Raw genomic sequence first — 22,522 nt, 5'->3', positions numbered from 1 at the left:
ATTCCCGGAACTCTTACGGGACTTGGTAAGAATGTCTTCCACGAGTAATGAGTGTGTTGGGGTGGGACACTACGAATATAGTGTGTGGACATACACTCCTGGAAATGGAAAAAAGAACACATTGACACCGGTGTGTCAGACCCACCATACTTGCTCCGGACACTGCGAGAGGGCTGTACAAGCAATGATCACACGCACGGCACAGCGGACACACCAGGAACCGCGGTGTTGGCCGTCGAATGGCGCTAGCTGCGCAGCATTTGTGCACCGCCGCCGTCAGTGTCAGCCAGTTTGCCGTGGCACACGGAGCTCCATCGCAGTCTTTAACACTGGTAGCATGCCGCGACAGCGTGGACGTGAACCGTATGTGCAGTTGACGGACTTTGAGCGAGGGCGTATAGTGGGCATGCGGGAGGCCGAGTGGACGTACCGCCGAATTGCTCAACACGTGGGGCGTGAGGTCTCCACAGTACATCGATGTTGTCGCCAGTGGTCGGCGGAAGGTGCACGTGCCCGTCGACCTGGGACCGGACCGCAGCGACGCTCGGATGCACGCCAAGACCGTAGGATCCTACGCAGTGCCGTAGGGGACCGCACCGCCACTTCCCAGCAAATTAGGGACACTGTTGCTCCTGGGGTATCGGCGAGGACCATTCGCAACCGTCTCCATGAAGCTGGGCTACGGTCCCGCACACCGTTAGGCCGTCTTCCGCTCACGCCCCAACATCGTGCAGCCCGCCTCCAGTGGTGTGGCGACAGGCGTGAATGGAGGGACGAATGGAGACGTGTCGTCTTCAGCGATGAGAGTCGCTTCTGCCTTGGTGCCAATGATGGTCGTATGCGTGTTTGGCGCCGTGCAGGTGAGCGCCACAATCAGGACTGCATACGACCGAGGCACACAGGGCCAACACCCGGCATCATGGTGTGGGGAGCGATCTCCTACACTGGCCGTACACCACTGGTGATCGTCGAGGGGACACTGAATAGTGCACGGTACATCCAAACCGTCATCGAACCCATCGTTCTATCATTCCTAGACCGGCAAGGGAACTTGCTGTTCCAACAGGACAATGCACGTCCGCATGTATCCCGTGCCACCCAACGTGCTCTAGAAGGTGTAAGTCAACTACCCTGGCCAGCAAGATCTCCGGATCTGTCCCCCATTGAGCATGTTTGGGACTGGATGAAGCGTCGTCTCACGCGGTCTGCACGTCCAGCACGAACGCTGGTCCAACTGAGGCGCCAGGTGGAAATGGCATGGCAAGCCGTTCCACAGGACTACATCCAGCATCTCTACGATCGTCTCCATGGGAGAATAGCAGCCTGCATTGCTGCGAAAGGTGGATATACACTGTACTAGTGCCGACATTGTGCATGCTCTGTTGCCTGTGTCTATGTGCCTGTGGTTCTGTCAGTGTGATCATGTGATGTATCTGACCCCAGGAATGTGTCAATAAAGTTTCCCCTTCCTGGGACAATGAATTCACGATGTTCTTATTTCAGTTTCCAGGAGTGTATTTACAGTAGGAATGGATGTTGACACACGAGCATACTTTACATCAGCAAGAATAATTATTGCCGTCCCTACAGGAATTAAGGTATTCAGATGACTGGCCACATTCTATGGAACTAAATTTAAGTTTAATCCACCATTATTATGAGCTCTAGGATTCATTTTCCTATTTACAATTGGTGGATTAATAGGATTAGTACTAGCAAATTCATCCCTTGACATTGTACTACATGATACATATTATGTAGCAGCCCACTTCTATTACGTACTATCTATACGAGCAGTATTTGCAATTATAGGAGGTGTTATTCAATGATAACCTCTATTTACAGGGTTAACCATAAATAATACATGATTAAAAATTCAGTTCACAATTATACTCATTGGAGTAAACTTGATTCTTCCCTCAACACTTCCTAGGATTAGCAGGAATACCACGGCTGCTGGTGCAGACTAAACGAAATAACTTTTTTCATTATATCGCAACTGGAGGATAGCAAAATACTTCCTTAAGTAAGTTCACGATCGACTTCCACGCTCTTTGCTACAAGGCCCTACTGACTCTGTACTCCGTCTCTAAAGACCGCTAACTGTAAATTTCGCCTCTGAAGGAATTTCAACCTGTCGACGACGAGATCATTGGAGATGGAGCTTGAGTTCAGACTGAAGGAGGACAGGACATTTTCAGTGGAATAGTTCCGGCATTCACTTAAGTAATTTAGCCAAACTTCAGAATACCTAAACATGGACGAGCGAACAGCGGCTTCATCATCCTGTTTCAAGATGCGCGTTCAGTACCTTAAACACAGTGCCACTTCGCTTGGTAGAATATCTGCTTGCATGTGAATGATATAATTCTGTGAAACACTACTGGCCCTTAATTTACATTTACACGGAATAAGGAGTGCTAACGACAGGAGACCTCAGGTTACTTCCACTCTTTTATATTTCCGGAGGCATTTGACATCGTGCGTTACAAGCGGCTTCTAAGCAGGTTCCGTTCCTATTCAGTATCGCCTCAGTTGAGTGACTTTATTCGCGATTACCAGTTACAGTTTGCAGGAATTGACTGGAAGCCAAGGACGTATTACAGGCTCTCCGCTGTTATTAATCCACATAAACGATTTAGGAGACAATCTGAGCAGCCCTCTAAGATTGTTTGAACATGACGCCGTCGTCTACAGTCTAGTGAAATCATCAATGATCAAAACGATTTAGACAAGATAGCTGTATGGCACGAAATGTAGCAATCTGCCATGAACAATAAAAAGTGTGACGTCCGCCACAGGTGTACTAAAATAATCCCTTAAATTTTGGTTACACTATAAAGTACACAAAGATCATCGATTCAACTAAACTAAAATAAGCTAAACTAAACTAAACCAAACTCCGTCTGAACAGGCTCAACGGGACCGACCGGCCGCCGTGTCATCCTTTGCCCACAAGCGTCACTGGATGCGGCTATGGAGGGGCATGTGGTCAGCACACCGCTCTCCCTGCCGGATGTCAGTTTACGAGAACGGAGCCAGTACTTCTCAATCAAGTAGCTCCTCATTTGCCTCACAAGGGCTGAGTGCATCCCGCTTGCCAACAGCGCTCGGCAGACCGGATGGTCACCCTTCCAAGTGCTAGCCCAGACCGACAGCGCTTAACTGCGGTGATCTGAAGGGAACCGGTGTTACCACTACGGCAAGGCCGTTGGCAACTAAACAACTACCGATTACGATTAAAAATAGTCAAAATTGGAATCATCAGAAAGAAAACGCTGTGGTGAAGGCTGCATTTTATCGTCAGAACACTTAGAAGATGCAACAAATCTACTAAAGAGACTGCCTAAACTACACTTTTCAGTCGCCTTTTGTTGCATTGTGCGTGTATGTGATAGTTACCAGGTAGGGTTGAGGGAGGACATAGATAAAGTTCAAAGAAGAGTAACTCGTTTTGTGCGAGTATTATCGCGAAACAGGAACAGAGTGTTACGGATATGATAAGCGAGTGGCAACCGTAAAAAGAAAGGCGTTTTTCGTTGGAGAAAGGTCTTTTCATGAAATTTCATTCTGCAACTTTTTCCTGCGAATTCCAAAATAGTTCTCGACACCTTCCTAAATAGGGAGAAACGAACATCGTAATAAAATGAAAGATTTCATAGCTCGCACGGAAAGGTTTGTGTGTTCATTTTTAACCAAGTGCTATTCGAGAGTAGAACGGGCGACAAATAGTGTGGAAGTGGTTCTCTGAACCCTCTGCCGGACACATCAGTGTGAAATGCACAGTAATCATGTAGATGTGGATGTAGAATGATGCACTGAAGATATTCAATTGATATTTTGATTATGTGGTAACGAAACCTTTATCACAACTACGTGTCTCTTATTAAAGAGGGTACGTTAATGTGCGGAGCACACATACTTAGTAATTTTCCTTCCACCTTAACGAAAGCTTATTTTCCAAGACGACAATGTTTCCTTAGACTAGACTAATATCGTCTCTGTCGAAAGAGAGGAATGTTCAGGCCACTTATGACACGCAAAATACGCTTGTCATGGGTTCAATAGGCCTGCTCCTAATCGCAAACGAGGAGGGAATGAGAAACTTTACACTGTAATACCAGTTCCCACTAGAACATAAGGTCGCTGTTTGAATAAATTCAGAAGAAGAAAATCATGTACATTTATTCAACTACGTACTTCACACATTAGCTAACGATATTCAAAATTACAAGAAATCTCAGGACTGGCAACAGAAATACAAAACTTACTGAACCTATGTGTTATTCCGTGCGACCACCTCAGATTCAAATGCCAGTCAGGCCAACTCATTATTCGTGACGTATTAATAGTAAAATTTCAAAAGTAACTTTTCAACAAAATCACTGCAGTATCGAACTGCACCGGGAATGCATCTTTACGCTCTGCAAAAAAATGGTTCAAATTGCTCTGAGCACTATGGGACCTAATATCTATGGTCATCAGTCCCCTAGAACTTAGAATTACTTAAACCTAACTAACGTAAGGACAGCACACAACACCCAGCCATCACGAGGCAGAGAAAATCCCTGACCCCGCCGGGAATCGAACCCGGGAACCCGGGCGTGGGAAGCGAGAACGCTACCGCACGACCACGAGATGCGGGCTACGCTCTGCAAATTGCGAACAGATTGACAGACTCTGCGAAACCAAAAGAGTTTTTCTCTGTACCACACAAAGAAGCTTAACGCTAACTAACTAACAGCGGGCGCTGTTTCGCCACCTTGGCTTTTCTTACACTTATTTCATAAATACGCTAGAAACAACACCGTAATTATAACTTATCTGAATCACCTTTGGACGCTGAGGCGTACGGATGGTCCTGACGTCCATTCTTCGGTGATGAGTGGGGAAAGTTTGCGTGACGGAGTGGCATCCTTTTGACGGACGTTGCAGTCCATACAGCAAAAGAAGATCACCCGCAGTTAAAAGTGGTCATGACGGAGCCGCTTAGCGCTCCGGCCACGGCCAGCCACGTACGCGATTTTCTTTACGTTTCTGTGGCAACGCACCAGTGTTGCCGCAGTTTACGCTCTTTGACATTCAGCTGATACTGACGGCAGCCTTTTGCAGTTCACAGTTGAAAGCTGTCAAAAGCGCTGCCTGCTGTCATAAACCTTCTCTCACTGGATGGAGCACATAATTTAATGAAATGGGCACTGCCAGCATGTTCTGGTGATACACAGATGAGAGAATCCTATTATCGTGTAATTTTATATTCGAGTGCGTATTATTAGAGTATTCCAATGGTTGCAGTCACCTACGCAGACGCAAATCATTCATGATCACTGTTTTTGAGCATGGCGTCTGTTCGAGCGATAATGAAGTTCCGCGGCATCACGAAGAGAAAGGGCCGATCTTTTCACCTACGATACACAGAATATCTAAACGACTGCGTCGGGATTTTCTCTGCCTCGTGATGACTGGGTGTTGTGTGCTGTCCTTAGGTTAGTTAGGTTTAAGTAGTTCTAAGTTCTAGGGGACTGATGACCATAGAAGTTAAGTCCCATAGTGCTCAGAGCCATTTGAACCATTTGACTGCGTCGGACTCTGACCTCAGCCAAACCGCACTGTCTCCTCAGAAAAAAAACTGCTGTTATTTATTCGAGTTAGAAACAAACACAGTACATTATTATTAGCGTTAAAACAAAATGAAAGAAACAACAATGAAGTTACACTACTGTTGAACAAAATCTTGTAACTTCAACTGTGCTCATAGTCGCAAGAAGGTCTTCTCTGCGCAAGATAGACAGCATAGTTGACAAAGCAATAGGTGCTCCACGGTCTGTGATTCTGCGCAGTCACAGTTACAACAAAGGAATTCAAGAATCAAAACTTCCAAAACGGAACGCAAGGTCAAAAACACTAAAAACATTTGTTTTGACAGAGCATGATTGTCGAACAGTTGCGTTCATTTGTAGCAGCTTATGTTACAAACTATTATGTTTTCATCATTTCCGTGGGAGAGATCACATTCACGTTGATATGAACACCTAAATCGGGCATGGAGGCATATCTCACTCACTCACCAGGCGTACAAATTTGGTGCGTTGATAAGAGATTCCTATCATATGACACACATACTGTCAGTGACGCCGTGTATGACACACCAGACGTGTTTTCCGGTGGCGGATCCGGTTGGCTTTTCGCCTTGTCGTCAAAGGTTTCGGTTCCCACTAGAAAGCCACTTCCTTTCGGATGCTAATAGAGTAGTTGTGCAGAGTCAGTTTTCATCACAGGCCCCTTCCTTACACCTCGCTGTTGCAAACTAACATTCCACCACGACACAGGCACAAATTTGAATACGGCGAACAGCGGAAAAAACGTGGCATGAGGGAGCTTTGAAATACGGCTCGCCCTTGTTGCAGTCCAACACAGTAAACACTTTTTTTCTTTTCTTTTTTGCTCGTTGTATTTGGTCGTAGCGGACATCACATAACATCCATTGAAGTTCGTTGTTGATCCTTTCACTCAGTTCTTTTATTACAGAGACCAGTCAGGTCTCTGACCGAACACGCCGAGCTACCGTGCCGGCACTTGAGCAAGACGCCACGGATTTTCCACCCTACTCTGTCTCCATATTTTACTTCTTGTGCTTGTACCATTCACTGTTTCTACTTTTGTCTTTTCTTTCACAGTTCAGTACACCTTTTTCCTGTTTTCATGCTTGATCTGTGTTCAGTTTTTGACGGTCTGTCCACTGTGCTCCGTACCACAAAATCTGAGGAAGGTGCGATGGGGAATTTCCCTTATTAGTACTGTGTGTGAAAGGTGCGTATTTCCTTAGCATCATTGTGTTTGTCTTATCATGCCTGCTGAAATCCGGAATAAAAGGGGTAGGCCCAGGAATTGGGATCCAAAATTCCACACACATTGTAAGTAGGCTATTTAGGTTTTCTTATTGGTAACGCCACGTAGCGCTCTGTATGAAAATCACTGGCTGTGCTGTGTGCAGTCTGTGGCTAGTTTGCATTGTTGTCTGCCATTGTAGTGTTGGGCAGATGGATGTGAACAGCGCATAGCGTTGAGCAGTTGGAGGTGAGCCTCCAGCAGTGGTGTATGTGGGGAGAGAAATGGCGGAGTTTTGAAATTTGTAAGACTGGATGTCATGAACTGCTATGTATATTATGATTTTTCAACACTATTAAGGTAAATAGATTGTTTGTTCTCTATTAATATCTTTCATTTGCTAACTATGCCTATTAGTAGTTAGTGCCTTCCGTAGTTTGAATCTTTTATTTAGCTGGCAGTAGTGGCGCTCGCTGTATTGCAGCAGTTCGAGTAACGAAGATTTTTGTAAGTGATTTGTGAAAGGTATAGGTTAATGTTAGTCAGGGCCACTCTTTTGTAGGGATTATTGAAAGACAGATTGCGTTGCGCTAAAAATATTGTGTGTCAGTTTAAACACAGTCATGTATAATTGTTCTAAGGGGACGTTTCATAACATCAAGAAAGAAAGCCGAAGATGAATTGGAAGTGAACTGACTAGCTGTTGCGGCAGTTCCATCGGTACGACGAATCCTCTCACTTGGACAAAACCGGGTCCAGTACGTGAAGTGTCAACCAACAAGGTTTTTGTATCTGTCAGGCTAGAATAGAGACAGAACATTAGCTACACTGCCACACGTGATACAACACTCGAAGCTGAGTGCTGTATTTCATTCTGCACGCACTATTTTAATAAATGCTATTTACTTGGTGCACCCATTCTATCTGTATTCTATTTAATAACACCTTTTCAGCACAGTTGCAGGGGGTTCACTTCCTGCTATCTTTGATGTTGGGCATCAGAAATGTTTTGATGAATACAACACTATTCATGAGTAAAGTATCGAGACCTAACGTCCAGTATCTTGTCCCTAGTATGAGGGTTGCACACCGTTAGCAAAAGAGGAATAACTTTTCTTTTCTTGTATCCGGTCAGCCTCTTAATGGTGTCTAAGTTGCACGAGGGAAAGGGCGTTAGGGTTTAGCGTCTCGTCGATGACAAGGTCATCATTCACGGACCACAAGTTCTGATTGGGAAAGGCCATGGAAAGAAATCGGAACAGCTGAATTCCTTTCCAAGGAACCATCCCTGTATGTGCCTTAGGCTATTCAGGGAAATATCGCACTATCTAAATCTGGACAGCCGGGCGGGGATTTGAAACACCGACTTCCCGAATCAAAAAATGGTTCAAATGGCTCTGAGCACTATGGGACTAACATCTATGGTCATCAGTCCCCTAGAACTTAGAACTTCTTACACCTAACTAACCTAAGGACATCACGCAACACCGTCATCACGAGGCAGAGAAAATCCCTGACCCCGCCGGGAATCGAACCCGGAAACCCGGGCGCCGGAAGCGAGAACGCTACCGCACGACCACGAGCTGCGGACTTCCCGAATCCTCCTTGCTCGGTGTGCAACATGCAGCAACCGTAAAATCTGTCGAATTGAAATTCTGTAAATCATGTTAATGATTTACAATGGCTCTTTCACCACGTTTACATGTGACACAACTCGTGGAACGAGAAATTCGCATTTCGTGAGGTGGTTGTCGCTGTCGTGAATCGATTTTGCTAGCTCGACTAAATATGTGTTTTCCGAGCGTTAGGTGATATATACGAATGGTGTCTGTAGATCAGCTGTATTATTGTGTTTGCTAGATGAAGTGAAGTTATCAGTACAATCGCAATATTTTAATACAGAAAGAAGACGATTTCATTATGGATGTCAGTGAACCAGTAAGGAGTACGAAGAAGAAAAGACTGTACGAGAAGAGCCCGGGTTCAATTCCCGGCAGGGGACAGGATGTTGTGTGTCCTTCATCATCATCATCATCATCATCGACACGCAAGTCGCCGAAGTAGCGTCAACTAAAAAGACTTTCAATACGGCGGCCGAACCCCGAAGGGGATACGATCATTTCATTTAGCCGACACTGTAGCTCAGCGTGTTCAGTCAGAGGGGCGATGGCCCTCTGTAAAAAAAAAAAAAAGTTACATCCGACCAGACCAAACACAAAGGAAAAAAATAGATAGAGCGTCTGCCTTGTAAGCTGGAGATCCCTGGTTCGAGTCCCGGTCGGGGCACACATTTTCAACTGTCCCCGTTGATGTATATCAACGCCTGTCGTCAGCTTAGGGTCTTGATTTAATTATCATGTCGAACTGTTTTAAATTCTTATCCACGTTAATTACAGTGACCGAAAGTGTTTCACTAACCTATGAAAATGACGTCGTCGTGAAAATGTGCGAAGTTATTACTGGTGTAAGTATATTGAAAACCAACATTTTAGAGACCTGAATTGGTTATAATATGTGTGAATCAGTAAACCCAACGCCATACTCGTGCTCACAGAATAATCTAATGTTTTAGCACTAATCATTAATGGAGTACGAGAACCTTTGGCAATAAAAGGGTGGGAGGGTATAGCACTTTACAAATTAGCCACCTGTGCAGAATCTGAGAGTGTTTGAATTTTCTAATGCAGCAAATATATCGTCGTCTAAGTGTCTTCCCATCGGACAAAAATAAACAATGTTTCCTTTTAATTACTAATGAAATTATTGATTTACTGCTCAGTAGAATACTTTCTTTCCTTCAGTCAGCATAAAATCACTGTTCATACAACCCAATATTTTTAGGAGCAGGCAGGAATCAAACTCCCAGCCCCAAAAAAAAAAAAAAAAGTAGACTGTTTATATGCGAGGGAATATCGCTTGTGGAAGACGAAATCCGGGAGCTGAAACCACATTTCCAGTATCGATGTCCGAGTTTTTACAGGTCCAGGAAGGACCGGAACCCTGAAATCGGCTTACGTACACAGAATTTGGCACTCCCATGTAAAGGTACCAGGTATGTTATGCACTTTAATACACGGTGGTGTAGGTAGCAATTTCTGTGTTGTGTATAACACAATGTCCTCCCCTCGCTGGTCTTGTACGGCAGTACGGACGTACTGCCAATTATGTGGGCAGTTCCTGTTGTTTGCCTAAGCGTCATGCAAATGAGGGACGGCGGAACAGGGCTCCGTCGCTAGCATAAGCACAAGCAGCGGCATAGAGGTAGGGGCGCCGTGACGTCACCAGGTGTCCGGAACCTCGGGCTCCGTGTCGACACAGCAGCCAGGCCGGTCTGGGGTGGTGGCGGTTACATACAGGTAATACATCTATTATTTTTGGCTCTGAGGTACAAATATTTGATCTGTAGTGCTACGCTTGAGCACGACTGAAACGGCTTCACTAGTTGACGTCACAGCTACGGAAATATTTGCACTCTGTTCGAGCTTTCGACCACCGCGCGACCTATCGAGTTCTGTTGGTACTTTTTCCGCGACACCTGGGCCTCAACCATCAGTTACCAGAAGAGACTAGTCAGTGAACCGAGAACAATATTCAGTTGGACGAAAAATTTTGTGAGCAAGATACGATGTTAAATATTTGTCTTTCAAGGCTTGGCTACGCGTAAATACTGGAAATAAAAGTGTGTGAATTTTACCCATACAACTGTATTTTTTGTGTTCGTAGTATAAAGACTGGAAGTTGCTTGTCATAATGACCACTTTAAAAAATATTCATCTACAACTACATGGTTACTCTACAATTCACACTTAAGTGCATGGCAGAGGGATCATCGAACCATTTTCATACTACCTCTCTACCATTCCACTCTCGAATGGCGCGTGGGAAAAAGGAATACCTAAATCTCTCCGTTCGAGCTCTGACATCTTTTACTTTATTATGATGATCATTTCTCCCTACAAAGGTGGGTGTTAACAAAATATTTTCGTATTAGGAAGAGAAAGTTGATGATTGAAATTTCGTAAATACACTCATAGCCATTAAAATTGCTACACCACGAAGATGACGTGCTACAGACGCGAAATTTAACCGACAGGAAGAAGATGCTGTAATATGCAAATGATTAGCTTTTCAGACCATTCACACAAGGTTGGCGCCAGTGGCGACACCTACAACGTGCTGACATGAGGAAAGTTTTCAACCGATTTCTGATACTCAAACAACAGTTGACCGGCGTTGCCTGGTGAAACGTTGTTGTGATGCCTCGTGTAAGGGGGAGAAATGCATACCACCACATTTCCGACTTGTCGGATTGTAGCCTATCGCGATTGCGGTTTATCGTATCGCGACATTGCTGCTCGCGTTGGTCGAGATCCAATGACTGTTAGCAGAATATGGAATCGGTGGGTTCAGGAGGGTAATACGGAACGCCGTGCTGGATCCCAACGGCCTCGTATCACTTGCAGTCGAGATGACAGGCATCTTATCCGGATGGCTGTAACGGATCGTGCAGCCACGTCTCGATCCCTGAGTCAACAGGGATGCTATAAACAGAACCTGGATTCATCCGAAAAGATGACGTTTTAACACCAGTCGTGCACCCAGGTTCGTCGTTGAGTACACCATCGCAGGCGCTCCTGTCTGTGATGCAGCGTCAAGTGTAACCGCAGCCATGGTCTCTATCAATCCTACCTGGTAAGGATCCCACACCGCGGAGCAATATTCCAGCAGGAGACGGACACGTGCAATGTAGGCTGTCTCTTTAGTGGGTTTGTCGCATCTTCTAAGTGTTCTGCCAACAAAGCGCAGTCTTTGTTTCGTCTTCCCCACAATATTATCTATTTGGTCTTCCCAATTCAAGTTGCTCTTAATTGTAATTCCTAGGTATTTAGTCGAATTGATAGCCCTTAGATTTGTGCGATTTATTGTATACTCAAAATTTATCGGATTTCCTTTAGTGCCCATGTGGATGACCTCGCACTTTTCTTTGTTTAGTGCCAATTGGCACTTTTCGCACCATACAGAAATTCTCTCTAGATCATTTTGTAATTGGAATTGATCGTCTGATGATTTTACAAGACGGTAAATTACAGCGTCATCTGCAAACAATCTAAGCGGGCTGCTAAATCAGGAAAAGCAGAGGGCCTTAGACACTACCTTGCGGAACGCCAGATATCACTTCTAATCTACTCAATGATTTACCGTCTATCATTACGAACTGCCACCTCTCTGGGAGGAAATCACGAATCTTTCTTCCGCTTATTCTGAATCGCAGGCACTAAGGAATTTGCTACTGAAAGAATCAGACTATTTGAGGAACTTAGCATGGTTAGTAGAAGAGAGTGTGATGAGTAAGAGTGCTAGCCAATGGGGCGCGAACGCAGTCGCATGTTTCTCTGGACGCAGGCCGATTGAAAGACACAAAGCATATTGGGCTCGATCTGGGTTTTCCTTCTGGCAGTTCAGGATGCTGTAATGACGAGTACTGAATGGACTTGAGACTTTCTCCGCTCAGGGGGGGAGTGTTGTGCTGTTCTTCCGTTTGTATCGTCATAACTGAGTTTCCACTGTTGTGAAGGCTGTATGGGCACTCACCGAAAGCCAATAAATTGAAGGAGAAAACTACGAACTTGCTTTTAAATTGCTTTCTGTCAATCACTCTTAAACGACGCTTTAAAAATGTATGACTGATATTCCGGCTCGCGGTGCACAGCTTGGCATAATATTATTTAGAGCATTACTATATATTTAATGTGCATTTTACCTATTTTCAAACTTAAGGTCCTTTTTTTCGGTGAGGTGTTCAGCTTTCGAAGCATTTGGGTCACCGTCGTGTTGTGGGTAGTCCATCCAAATAACAGACGCGTTTAACTCATCATATTATCATTTAGTTAAATTTCTAGTCCATACAGAATTTTTTGTTGTTCAGTTCTTTCTTTTGTAGCGGTCCATTGTGCCATTTGTTACATAAACGGACGATTGTAAGCATTCTTGTATTAACACAAGAACATTTTAAATGAAATAACTGTTAACTGAAGGACGTTTACGAGGCTTATTATTACTCCCATGTCGCTGTTAACTTAATTACTTTCCTGGGACTGTGCGCATGTTGCATTTTGCACCTAATTACTGCGCGTAACTTTGGACGTTCTTTACTCCCCCCCCCCCCCCCCTCGCATAAATACTGCTTAAAGTGAGCCGCTACTGCAGTCAGTATACAGTTTTTAAGAACTGTAACCAGATGAACACTTATGCTGTTTTGTTTGCATCCAAGCAATTGGAAATTTTGTGGTAAGGTCTTATGGGACCAAACTACTGAGGTCATCGGTCCGTGAGCTTACACATTACTTAATGTAACCTAAACTAACTTACGCTGAAGACAACACACACACATCCATGCCCGAGGGAGGACTCGAACCTCCGAACGAGGGGAGCCTCGCGGAACTTGACAAGACGCCTCATCCGAGCGGCTGCATCTGAGAGACCTGTCCAGTGTCCATATATCATATAATGGTCAACGTGATCTCTGCATCATCATATTTCAGCCTATTAACCAGAAACTATTATTTTAACTGACTGAGACACTTATGCTTATTACGCATAACTTGCCTACAACGTGATCATAGAATTTATTTAAATATTCTTTTATACCAACTTTTCATACTGTTGCGCCAAAGTAAGCAGTAACTTCCCTTAAACATGTACCTTCCTCTGTTTGTAATACTTTCAGTTAGCGTTACAAATCATACCTTGGGTATAAATTTTATATAAAGTAGGACATTTTTTCAGGACATTTTTCTGAAGACACAGTTTCGGGTACAGAAAATAACTAGTAGTAGGCTTACAAGGTCTACCTTGTATCCATCTTCTACAATAGTACACATGACAGTATAGTTCGAGCAAACCTTCAATATTGCTCGCCAGTATGGGATACGTACCAGATAAGACTGATAGAGGAAACAGAGGAGATCCACCGAACAGCAGCGCGTTTCGTTACAAGTTCGTTTAGCAAGCACGAAAGCGTCACAGAGATGCTCAACCAACTTCAGTGGTACACGCTGCAATAGAAGCGGTGTGGTTTATCGCTTAAGTTCAGTCAGCGCACTTTCCTAGAAAAGTCAAGAAATATATCGCTTCCTCCTACGTATATCTCGCCAGAAGACCATGAAGATAAAATTAGAGGGATTCTAACCGACGGGGAGGCTTACCGGCTATCTTTCTTCCCGCGCACTATTCGCGGCTAGAGCAGGGAATGGCGGGGTGGGGGGGTGGGGGGGACGGCAATGGTACACAAAGTAGCCTCCGCCACACACCGCGAGGTGCCTTTCGGAATATCGATGTAGATGTAGCCGCATTGTTCGAACGCATAAAGCAATTAAATAACGGCTATTGAAAGTAAATGCCCATAAAAATTACGAGAAACGACTACGCAAGGTAACCGGCTGGCGATAAATGTTCTAAAACAGCAGATACCGCGTTTCGAACAAATATCACTTGATCTACTATGAACAATTTGAAATGACGGATTGCAATAGCTGCGAAGCGAAATGGCAGTTACGGGGTCGGATCGTTCAGGGTTATTGAAAACTGATCACTGAAAAAAAAAAGGGATGCACAAAGCGAGTGCACTGCAGAGAGTGCCATGCCACAGGGGTGGCAAAATCCCGCCGGCTAATGGAAACACACGATCGCGGATCAACGCGGCGGAAAGGGCGTGAGGGCTGATCCCACAGCGCGCGATTCCGCTGCAGTTAGCTGTCACGGCATCCCTCCCAGTTGAAAGTGGAATGTAGGCGTGTATCACAAGCCGACACTGAAAGTCCGCACCAGAATAAATGAAGCGTAAGGCAAACGGCGGGTGTTAGAATAATGCCGGAAGGCGAAGCAGGAAAAACCAGACTTCTGCCCTGAAGCGCCAAAGAAACTGGTATAAGCATGCTTATTCAAATACAGAGATACGTAAACAGGCAGAATACGGCGCATCGGTCGGCAACGCCTATAAAAAACATCAACAGTATGGCGCACTTGTTAGATCGGTTATTGCTGCTACAATGGCAGGTCATAGAGAGTCTCAACGCGCACGAGCGATGAGACACAGCATCTCCGAGGTAGCGATGAAGTGAGAATTTTGCTGTACGACCATTTCACGAGTGTGCCGTGAATATAAGGAATCCGGTACAAGATCAAATCTCCGACATCCCTGCGGCCGGAAAAAGATCCTGCAAGAATAGGACCAACGACGACTGAAGAGAATCGTTCAACATGACAGGAGAGCAAACCTTGCGCAAACAGCTGCAGATTTCAATGCTGGGCCATCAACAAGTGTCAGCGTCCGAACCATTCAACGAAACATAATCGATATGGGCTTTCGGAGCCGAAGGCCCACTCGTGTAACCTTGATGACTGCACGACACAACGCTTTACGCCTCGCCTGGGCCCTTCAACACCGACATTTGACAGTTTGTGACCGGAAACATGCTGCCTGGTCGGACGAGTCTCGTTTCAAATGGTTTCGAGAGGACAGACGTATACGGGTATAGACACAACCTCATCAATCCATGGACCCTGCATGTAAGCAGAGGAGCGTTCAAGCTGGTGGAAGCTCTGTAATGGTGTGCCGCGTGTGCAGTTGGAGTGATATAGGACCCCTGATACCTCTTGATATGACTACGTAAGCATCCTGTCTGCTCACCTGCATCCATTTGTGTCCATTGTGCATTCTGAAGGAGTTGGGCAATTCCAGCAGGACAATACAACTCTCTACACATTCAGAATTGCTACGTAGTGACTCCAGGAACAGTCTCCCGAGTTTCAACACTTCCTCTCGCCACGAAACTCCCCACACATGAGCATGATTGAGCATATCTGGGATTCATGGTGTCAGTCCCCTCCAGCACTACTTCAGATATTATTTCCGTCGTGTTGCGGCTCTTCTACGTGCTCGCGTGAACCCTACGCGATATTAGGCAGGTGCGCCAGTTTCTTTGGCTCTTCAGTATTTCTTAAGTTAGTGCTTAGCGATGGTTGAGGCGGTGTTTAAGGGCAACAGCGGATGACTTTAAACGAATGCCTTGGACTGCTGAATCACGCCACACCCTGTGGCAATCCGATGGAAGGGTTTGCGTTTGGCGAACGACTAGCGAACTTCACCTGTCATCATGAGTGTTGCTAACAGTAAAGTACGGAGGAAGTGGTGATCCTGTAAGGGGGTGTATTCCGTTCAAATATTGAAATGTGTGTCAAATCTTATGGGACTTAACTGCTAAGGTCATCAGTCCCTAAGCTTACACACTACTTAACCTAAATTATCCTAAGGACAAACACACACACCCATGCCCGAGTGGGGACTCGAATCTCCGCCGGAATCAGCCGCACAATCCATGACTGCAGCGCCGGAGACCGCTCGGCTAATCCCGCGCTGCTGTGTACTCCGTGATTAGGGTGTTGTCTCCTTATTGCGGTTAAGAAACCGCTAAATCCGGTAGGGTGTGAAGACGTTTTATGGCATTCTGTACTGAACCCGATATAACGCCTTTATGTTAAGAAATGACGTAAATGCTCCAGCTGTATTAAGGTGTTGGCTTTATTGGCAAGTAGTTTTGATGTTGTTAAAACATCATCTTCAGGCCCTAAATACAACATACTATACATAAACAACCAATGCAACAACAGTAATTTATGAGTTATTATATAAAATACTTCTATATGTATAATTTTAATGAAACTAAGAGAATAGAAGCTTTCGAAATGTGGTGCTACAGAAGAATGCTGAAGATTAGATGGGTAGATCACATAACTAATGAGGAAGTATTGAATAGGATTGGGGAGAAGAGAAGTTTGTGGCACAACTTGACCAAAAGAAGGGATCGGTTGGTAGGACATATTCTGAGGCATCAAGGGATCACCAATTTAGTATTGGAGGGCAGCGTGGATGGTAAAAATCGTAGGGGGAGACCAAGAGATGAATACACTAAGCAGATTCAGAAGGATGTAGGTTGCAGTAGGTACTGGGAGATGAAGAAGCTTGCACAGGATAGAGTGGCATGGAGAGCTGCATCAAACCAGTCTCAGGACTGAAGACCACAACAACAACATACAAAATACTTCTATATGTATAATTTTAATGAAACTAATTATATTTTTGGCCATTTCCGTTAAAATGCCATTACTCTGGACATTAGCCATTTACCAAAAATGTAATTAGTTTCATTAAAATTATCCATTATGTAATATGGTTATAACAGAATTGTTTTGTATAATAACTCATAAATTACTGTTGTTGCATTGGTTATTTATGTGTGGTATGTTGTATTTAGGGCCTGAATAAGATGTTTTAACAACATAGAAACTAGTTGCCAATAAAACCAACACCTTAATACAGCCGGAGGAATTACGTCATTTTTAACATATATTATACCAGCTGACGTCCCAAGTCGTCCGTTTTAATTACGGATATACGAAGAACGCCTTTTGGATGAGTGACAACTTTCATTTCGCTCCAGACGCCCGGGTCCAACATCACTGCCTTTTCTGGTTCCAGCTCTTGAGGAAGAATTGGGTGTCAGACATTCAGACCCTAATTTAAAGTGTCCCCCGATGAGCTCAAACTATCATAAAGGGGAAGAGTGGACACACTCCTGTTTAATCTCCACTAATAGGTTTCTCGATACTCTTGATCGAATAGTGTATGTGGAATCCTGGAAGCGACGCTACTCCGTGATCACAGACGTTGATTGCTTGAAAATCCCTCAGTGCCCGTTCATCCGAAATAGCTCGGAGGCTCCATTGGAACGGTGCGAAAACTCCGCCCCCAGGAAAAATCGCCCTGTGGCCAGTACTATTGTATAGCAATGCATGTGGCGGCCTGCAGAAAGAATGCCTGATAAGTCCGTCAGAGGGCGGGACTGTGCATTTCTGGGGACAGCTAGGAGTGTGGCGGCCTCCAAATTGACAACGCGGCATTGTGTACACGACCAAGTGACAGGCGGGACAGGTTCGGAGATAAACAAAGAGAGAGCCGAACGGAGAGGCGGACTAATCTCGGCTGGTCTCTGGCACGCGCGCCGGAGCGCCATTACGCCCGGTCGGGCCGGGCCGCCGGAATTAAAACGTCCGTCACACACGGCGCGCTGCACAGAGCCGCGGGCACAGCTACCTGTCTGCCTACCGCCGCCGCCGGCTGTCATACGTCAATACTCTGCCGCACAGTAGTGTGCGGCTGGACAGCGGGGGTGAGGAAACGCTGCCGGCCTTCTGCGAACCGGAAGCACACCAGGGGGGGTGAGGCCTTGTTTTGGCTTTTGCGGTCTGTTAGAGCAGAAAACACCAGCGGGGTCTCTTGTGGATTCTGGACAAGTGCTGACGAACTCATTTCACAATGAACTGAAATTTCTGGGAATACCAGTACAAAACGAAAGCCGAGGGAAACACCAAAGCTGTTTATCGTGGCAGGAAGTTTCGATCTTAACTGATAAAAAGTCATTCAAAAGCCAAGATCACACACCGTTTTTTTTTTTTTTTTTTTTTTTTTTTTTTTTTTTTTTTTTTTTTTTAATCGAGACAACCAGGAAAATTAAAGAGACCTTTGGAGATAAGAGAACCACTTGTATGAACATCAAGAGCTCAGATGGAAACCCAGTTCTAAGCAAAGAAGGGAAAGCAGAAAGGTGGAAGGAGTATATAGAGGGTCTATACAAGGGCGATGTACTTGAGGACAACATTATGGAAATGGAAGAGGATGTAGATGGAGATGAAATGGGAGATACGATACTGCGTGAAGAGTTTGACAGAGCACTGAAAGACCTGAGTCGAAACAAGGCCCCCGGAGTAGACAACATTCCACTGGAACTACTGACGGCCTTGGGAGAGCCAGTCCTGACAAAACTCTACCATTTGGTGAGCAAGATGTATGAGACAGGCGAAATACCCTCACACTTCAAGAAGAATATAATAATCCCAATCCCAAAGAAAGCAGGTGTTGACAGATGTGAAAATTACCGAACAATCAGTTTAATAAGCCACAGCTGCAAAATACTAACACGAATTCTTTACAGACGAATGGAAAAACTGGTAGAAGCCGACCTCGGGGAAGATCAGTTTGGATTCCGTAGAAATACTGGAACACGTGAGGCAATACTGACCTTACGACTTATCTTAGAAGAAAGATTAAGGAAAGGCAAACCTACGTTTCTAGCATTTGTAGACTTAGAGAAACCTTTTGACAATGTTGACTGGAATACTCTCTTTCAAATTCTAAAGGTGGCAGGGTAAAATACAGGGAGCGAAAGGCTATTTACAATTTGTACAGAAACCAGATGGCAGTTATAAGAGTCGAGGGACATGAAAGGGAAGCAATGGTTGGGAAGGGAGTAAGACAGGGTTGTAGCCTCTCCCCGATGTTATTCAATCTCTATATTGAGCAAGCAGAGAAGGAAACAAAAGAAAAATTCGGAGTAGGTATTAAAATCCATGGAGAGGAAATAAAAACTTTGCAGTTCGCCGATGACATTGTAATTCTGTCAGAGACAGCAAAGGACTTGGAAGAGCAGTTGAATGGAATGGACAGTGTCTAGAGAGGAGTATATAAGATGAACATCAACAAAAGCAAAACGAGGATAATGGAATGTAGTCGAATTAAGTCGGGTGATGCTGAGGGTATTAGATTAGGAAATGAGACACTTAAAGTAGAAAGGAGTTTTGCTATTTGGGGAGCAAAATAACTGATGGTGGTCGAAGTAGAGAGGATATAAAATGTAGACTGGCAATGGCAAGGAAAGCGTTTCTGAAGAAGAGAAATTTGTTAACATCGAGTATAGACTTAAGTGTCAGGAAGTCTTTTCTGAAAGTATTTGTATGGAGTGTAGCCATGTATGGAAGTGAAACATGGACGATAAATAGTTTGGACTAGAAGAGAATAGAAGCTTTCGAAATGTGGTGCTACAGAAGAATGCTGAAGATTAGATGGGTAGATCACATAACTAATGAGGAAGTATTGAATAGGATTGGGGAGAAGAGAAGTTTGTGGCACAACTTGACCAGAAGAAGGGATCGGTTGGTAGGACATGTTCTAAGGCATCAAGGGATCACCACTTTAGTATTGGAGGGCAGCGTGGAGGGTAAAAATCGTAGAGGGAGACCAACAGATGAATAGACTAAGCAGATTCAGAAGGATGTAGGTTGTCGTAGGTACTGGGAGATGAAGAAGCTTGCACAGGATAGAGTAGCATGGAGAGCTGCAACAAACCAGCCTCAGGACTGAAGACCACAACAACAACAACCAGTTTTAAGTCTTACCTGTCATCTTCAGGTCTTAAACATTTATTGTAGTAAGACGCGATCATTTTATTCTGAACTCATGCACAAGATGTCAATTGGGTAAAACTCAGCACATTAGAAACATTTGTCATCTTGAACTAATACATATTGTGCGATCTTGGCTTTTGATTAGTTTTTAACGATTAAAATGGATCACCCTTCAGCACTCTCCTAATGAGAAAATTGAATCAGATATAATTTTTCAAGCAGTCCCTTTGGAGAGACACTATCACGAGGAGCAGTATGTGATATGTAAATTTAAAATGAATTTAATATTTGTTATCGTCTCCTGATAGCAAGACAGTGGGATGCAGCACTCTTATTCAATTATTACCCTTTGTTACACGACAGTTTTTCCCATAACTACTACTGACATAATTAATAATCCGCTATTCAAACTGGACTACCAAGTCAATTCAAATTACAAAAATGGTTCAAATGCCTCTGAGCACTATGGGACTTAACATCTGGGGTCAGCAGTCCCCTAGAACTTAGAACTACTTAAATCTAACTAACCTAAGGACATCACACACATCCATGCCTGAGGCAGGATTCGAACCTGCGACCGTAGCGGTCACGCGGTTCCAGACTAAAGCGCCTAGAACCGCTCGGCCTAACAAGCCAGCAATTCAAATTACAAGTGACACAGAAAAGCATGCTTGTGACGGAAACAAACACCAGTGATCGTCTTGAGATTGAAGCTCGTCTATCCGTGTTTGATCGCTAACAAGTTCTTTTTGGAGAGGGTCCCCATTAGCAAGACAAAATTCTTTTCTTCTATTTCCCTGACACATTTCCCTGAAGTTTCAGCATCATCTGTGGGCCTTTATTTTCTGTCTATTAAACAGGAAAGGTACTAAAAATGGTTCAAATGGCTCTGAGCACTATGGGACTTAACATCTTAGGTCATCAGTCCCCTAGAACTTAGAACTACTTAAACCTAACTAACCTAAGGACATCTCACAACACCCAGCCATCACGAGGTAGAGAAAACCCTGACCCCGCCGGGAATCGAACCCGGGAACCAGGGCGTGGGAAGCGAGAACGCTACCGCACGACCACGAGATGCGGGCGGAAAGGTACTCATCGCTTCTTATAAACATACACAGTTTAGTTTTTAACACTGTATTTACGAATCTGAAAAACGGTCAAAGTTTTGTAGATGTTATCACACGCTGTGGTTTTCCTATTCTTTTTTATGTTTTTTATTGCACTTGTTTCTTTTTACAGTTTGTCATCTGCAGCCATATAGATCCTAATGTAGAAAAAACAACTTACTTCCAAATTTTATAAATAGGAATGTTATGGTTAGGCCCAATATTAACTAATTCTAAGTAAAAGTGTGTGTGTGTGTGTGTGTGTGTGTGTGTGTGTGTTTGCAGGATGTTTCATGTACTTTTTCTGCTTTCCGCATTATCTTCAAAGTGAGATCCGTCTAAAAAAGTTGTCTGGAGAATGGAAAAGTTGTTGATGTTGAGTGCTTGTCTAAGTATTGCCACACCTGCAATGATAACACTGAAAGACATATTGAATATCAGTGTTCTAAGAATTATGATGGTTACAATGGAGGTATTGGAGTGTGATGGAGCTCTAAAAATATTACAGTCGTCGGTGCCCGTTTATAGCGTTAGATAGACGAAGTACCTAGGCGATGGGGACTCGAAAGCTTCCAATAAAATTAATGAGTTCAATTTTTATGGTGACACCTTGGTAAAAAAACGGGAGTGTTGTGGACATGTGCAAAAGAGGATGGGTGCTAGACTGAGGAAGCTACGAAGAGAAATGAACGGAAAGTTGCTATCTGATGGAAAATCTCTGTCTGGCCGCGGCAGAGTGACAGAAACTGGAATAGACATTCTTCAGAGTTATTATCGACTGGCCATTAGACGAACTTCTCCTCTGAATGCTGTTACATCAATGAGAGAAGCTGTTTGGGTCACCTACTTTCATAAGTTGTGTACAGATGACCACACTGTTCACAGAATTTGTCCTAAAGGAGCAGATTCTTGGTGTGGTTACCAAAAATCAAAAGAAAGTGGTCAAATATACCATCATAAGCATTCTCTTCCTGAGCCTGTTATGAATGAAATAAAACCAATTTTAGAGTCCTGAGTGACCCTGTTTTGCTTAGTAAACGTCTTCATGTGGGCACTCAGAATACAAATGAAGTTTCAGCCATTGCATATGGGAAAGATTACCCAAGAATGTTTTTGTAGGACTAAATTCATTAAAAGTTGGTGTAATAGATGCAGTGATATGTTTCAATGATGGAATGATGGGAAGGTTAGAAGTCCTGTGAAATTCAGGCATAAAATGTGGCTCTTGCTTGCGTGTGACAGACAACAGGTGCATGACGCTGAAAGATTCATTCTTCAAGTTACCA

At 44.2% G+C, this 22,522-nt stretch overlaps 1 pseudogene; it reads right to left on the bottom strand.

Annotated features, from left to right (window-relative positions):
- Positions 1-3,098: 3,098 nt before the first annotated feature.
- LOC126177703 (5S ribosomal RNA) lies at positions 3,099-3,216 on the bottom strand (annotated as a pseudogene).
- Positions 3,217-22,522: the final 19,306 nt, after the last annotated feature.

The sequence above is a fragment of the Schistocerca cancellata genome, chromosome 3, assembly GCF_023864275.1.
Source record: "Schistocerca cancellata isolate TAMUIC-IGC-003103 chromosome 3, iqSchCanc2.1, whole genome shotgun sequence".
Classification (NCBI taxonomy): Eukaryota; Metazoa; Arthropoda; class Insecta; order Orthoptera; family Acrididae; genus Schistocerca; species Schistocerca cancellata.
Note: the sequence above shows the minus strand (reverse complement) of the source record. Positions and strands in the feature narration are given on the sequence as shown.